Raw genomic sequence first — 4,896 nt, forward strand, 5'->3', positions numbered from 1 at the left:
CTGCTCCAACTATGGACAACATCCGTACCTGACCAACAATCAATGTGGGGGACAATGGATTTGAGCTCAAACCCGCTCTCATCAACATGGTGCACGCCAACCAATTTTGTGGAAAGGCACATGAAGATGCAAGTGCTCATCTCCAACACTTCCTTGAGATCTGCAGCACTTTCACCATCAAGGGAGTATCCAAAGACACCATACTTCTTCACCTCTTCCCATTCTCACTTTTGGAGATGGCGAAGCAATGGTTCTATGCCAACAAAGATAGAAACACTACACGGGATAACTGCTCCACTACCTTCCTAGCAAAGTTCTTTCCCACAATAAAGACCAATGTTTTGTGTGGGAGAATTTCAAGCTTTCAATAATAACATGATGAATCTATCCTTGAGGCATGGGAACGCTTTCATGATTATATATCAGAATGTCCTCATCATGGGATGGAGAATTGGCTACTTATGTAGACTTTCTACCATGGGTTGACCAATAGTACCTGTGAGAACATGGATGCTGCTGCTGGAGGTGCTTTCCTGCCACTCACAGTCCCAGGTGCAACAAATCTCATAGAGAAGATGGGCCTCCAACCAAGGTTGGAATGAAGAACATCTTCAGACTCACAAGAGAGGTGGAGGAATGCATCAACTCAAGAAGGTAGACATGTTGTCTGCCAAGATGGACCTGCTCATGAAGAAGCTCGAAGATCGAGTTAATGAGAAGTAAGAAGTCATGCACATTCATGATCCCGCATGACGTGTGAAGAGTGTGGAAACACTAGGCATTCAAGGAGCAAATGGCGTGAAATGCATGAGGATGTAAACTTTGTCGACAACAACTACTTTCGTCCTTAATAGAATCAAGGATTGAATCAGCAACAAAGGCCAAACTACCAAGGTAACTATCAAGGTAATAATTAATCAATAATCAACCACCCTTAAGAGAATTGATTTCTAGCCAAGCTAAAATTATGGAGGGCTTATATAGAAAACTAGCTTCCAATGATAAGATCTTAGAAAACATAAATAATAGGATGGATAGCTTCTCCTCTACCATTAAGAACGAGCATTGCTTTAATAAAATGATAGAATCACAAATAGCTCAGTTGGTGGCTGCTGTTCCTCCGACCGACAAAGGCAAGATTCCAGGGCAATCGAAAGATCTAGAAACTACAAATCTTGTCGATATTCACAATGTAGCATACTACTGTATACAACCATTGACAAGAAGGTGGATAGATTATTCCTTGCCTAAAAAGAAGAGCGATCTGGGGAGACCTGTCATCCCCATCACAATTGGACCTCATATTTTCTAAGAAGCTATCTGTGACTTCGGAGCAAGTGTCAACATTATGCTTAAGGTAATTATGATCAAATTAATGGAGATACTTTGTTGTACACAAATATATGTTTATAGCTTGCAGATCAGTCCCTCTGCTACCTCAAGGGAGTTCTTGAAGATGCCATTGTTTGAGTGGGACAATCATATGTTCCCGTAGACTTTGTGGTTTTGGAAATAGGTGAAGATGTAAGGGCACCCATTATCTTGGGCTGACCTTTCTTGAGCACTGTAAAAGCCACCATCTACGTGGACAGTGCTAAGATCTGCTTCACAATCAAGGATAAAAAGGAGATGTTTTCCTTCAAGAACCATATCTTGCAATCTCCTAGACATCCATAGACATCATACCTGCCCGAAGAGACAACAGTGAGCAAGAAGAAAAGAAATAGGAGAAGAAGAAATAACAAAGCCAGGCAATCACTACCGCACATCGCAAGTCCACGCGTACATGATGATGCCGAGTCCTCTCCTAGTTTTGCCACATGGGATGGTCAAGGAGTTTGTGGGGATGACTAAATATGTCACGGAGACTTTCCATGACCTCCTTATAGGAGAATCGGAGTCGCCCTCTAGCTCTGACTCTAGCAGGGGGAGCCATCATCCCTCTCATGAGTGTTTCATGGCACGTAACCCTGAGGTACACATCGAAAGCATCCACAAAGAAGAGGCTACCCCAATGACCGACCTCGACGATGGGATGCTAGGGTCCCGTCCCTCCTGTGGGTGGAGCAGCTCAAGCCCTGGCACTAAGAGCTCGAAGAAGCACGACTCCAGCTCAAGCAGGAACGCATAGAGCTCGAGCGCCATGGAGACAGTGGTCGTGCACATGCCATGGTCCATGACGTGAACCAGAGGATCATCGAGGATGATGAAGCACTCCCACACTTCGCCCAGGCAAGCCAGAACATCGCTATTGTGGCAGCCTTGCTCTGGGGGCTCCTGAGGCCCACGACGCCTAAGGACCATTGGGGCCATCATGAGATTCGCATGCTACTCGAGCATGTGGCAGCGCAGTAGGCCAAGAGCTCGCCGTCTCAACAATGCAAACTCAACGCTAGATAGCGCACGCCCTCAAGGTGACTTGACAAGGATGCGTCAGTCCACTAGGCGCCGTAAGGCAGCAGGCCACATGTCGCGGTCTCAGTGCATGAGCATCTTAGCCACCACCATGACATGTGGGACACACTCGACGCCTGCAGGTGTACCCACGGCGATGCGAGGGATGGAGCTAGCCATGGCTACCACCCTCATCATGGTGGACGCTACGATAGTGACAAGGACCAAAGCCTAAGCCCTGACTTGCTAGGACGTCAAGCCTTTGGCCGACACATCCTCAATGCCATCTTCCCACCATGGTACTGACCACCAACCAACATCCCAAAATACTCTAGGGAAACAAACCCTGAACTGTGGCTCAGGGATTATCGGCTTGCTTACCAAGCTGGTGGAGTGGATAATGATGATTTCATTATCCGCAACCTTCCATTGTTCCTAGCCGATTCAGCATGAACATGGTTGGAACACCTTCTGCCCAACAGAATCCAAAGTTGGGTGGACCTAAAAGAGATCTTCATGGGAAACTTCTAGGGCACATACAAGCATACTAGGAACCCATGGGATCTCAAAAACTATTGAAAGAAGGTTAGTGAAATCCTTCATGGGTACATCTAGTGCTTCACTGGTAGTGCAACGAGCTGCCCAACATCGCCAATGTCGACATCATAGGAGCTTTCCTGTCCGAGACCACCTGCGAGTCCCTAGTCCATAAGCTGGGACATAAGGGCCCACGAACCACCAAGGAGCTCTTTGACATCACCACCAGCCATGCCTCAGGTGAGGAGGCGGTCAGAGCGATCTTCGACCGCCTTAAGGGCAAGGCGAAGTGGGATGAGGACATCGGCAAAGGCGCCTCCAACCGTCCTAGCAAGAAGAAGAACAAGCAGCGGTGCAAGGGCTCACTTGTGGTCACTGCGGACCACAAGGGGGCTCGAAAGCCCATAGAGGGTACCCTAACCCACTTCAAGAAGCTACTCAAAGGGCCATGCCCAAACCATGCTTTACCCATCAAGCACCTATACAAGGACTGTGGCCTCATGAAGCGGTTCATGTCTGGAGGCTCTAAGAAGGGGGAGCACAGGAGGGACCCCAACCCGGCCATAGATGATGCTAAGGAGAAGGACGATGGCTTTTCAACACTAGATGGCTGCCTCATGATCTTCGAAGGATCAATGGCCTATGACTCCAAGCGCCGCTAGAAGCTTGCGTGTCGTGAGGTGTATACAACCGAGCCGGCCGTGCCTACCTTCCTTTGATGGTTGGAGTCCAGCATAGCCTTCGATTGGACCGACCACCCCGAGTGCGTCTCGTAGCCAGGAAGATATCCGCTTGTGGTCAGCCCAATCATCAGCCTGAAGTGGCTCACCAATGTACTGATGGATGGAGGTAGCGGACTCAACATCATGTACACAGAAACACTTGACACCATGGGCATCAACCGAGCATGCATCTGGCTAACCGGGGCGCCTTTCCATGACATCATGCTTGGAAAACAAGCCATGCCACTCAGGCATGATGAGCTACCCATAACCTTTGGGGATCCATCCAATTATAGGACAGAGACCCTTACCTTCGAGGTGGTCAGATTCCATGGAACCTACCACGCCATCCTAGGATGTCCATGCTACGTGAAGTTCATGGTCGTCCCCAACTACACCTATCTAAAGCTGAAGATGCTAGGACCATGCAGGGTCATCACCATTGGCACCTCCTTCCAGCGCACCTACAAGTGCGAGGCCAAGTGCTGTGAACACACCACAGCAATTGTTGCCTCCAAGGAGCTTGCGGCCATCAGGAAGGAGGTCGCCGAAGAAGCACCTGACCCAAAGCGGTCAGTCGGGTCTTTTGAGCTAGTGGAGGATGCTAAGGACGTCCTCATAGACCCTAGTGGCTCTAAGAGCAAAGTGGTGTGCATTGGCACCATGCTTTTCTCCAAATAGGAAAGCATGCTCATCGACTTCCTCTGCGCCAACAACGAGATCTTTGCATGGAAACCCTCGGACATGCTAGGCATTCCGAGAGAAGTCACCGAGCATGTAACAGAACCGACCAATTTATAAGAGCACAAGTACAAAAGCAATCACCGGAGTGATCAAACCGTCATACTTGAACCCATATAAACCCGGTAGTCAACTGAAACCACGAAGGATTTCAAACCAACTTGTATACAACCAAGATCACAGTAATTCAACATAACAAGCCACATGTTACATTCATTTCACAAGTAGTTCATAAGTACCTCATACATTAGAGTACACATAGTTATTACAAAACGAGTTCACAAATAGCGGAAGCCAAGTAGTTTAACACCATCACACACACTTAGTTCAAATACAAGCCAGCACCATAGTCATATCCAGCAAAAGCAGTAAGATAAGATAACATAGATGATCATGCCCATGATCTAGTCTTCATCCCCCGCAGGGTGGAGACAATACTTGCAGTAGCCGTTATAGAGCACGTCATCTGCAACAAGGGGAATAAACCCTGAGTACGAGAAGG

At 48.0% G+C, this 4,896-nt stretch overlaps 1 non-coding gene across 1 annotated transcript; it reads right to left on the reverse strand.

The window, feature by feature from the left end:
- Nucleotides 1-338: 338 nt before the first annotated feature.
- On the reverse strand, nt 339-445 carry LOC136540984 (small nucleolar RNA R71). The gene has a single exon (XR_010780101.1). It is a non-coding gene; the product is annotated as a small nucleolar RNA R71 (small nucleolar RNA).
- Nucleotides 446-4,896: the final 4,451 nt, after the last annotated feature.

The sequence above is a fragment of the Miscanthus floridulus genome, chromosome 2, assembly GCF_019320115.1.
Source record: "Miscanthus floridulus cultivar M001 chromosome 2, ASM1932011v1, whole genome shotgun sequence".
In the NCBI taxonomy this organism is placed as follows: Eukaryota; Viridiplantae; Streptophyta; class Magnoliopsida; order Poales; family Poaceae; genus Miscanthus; species Miscanthus floridulus.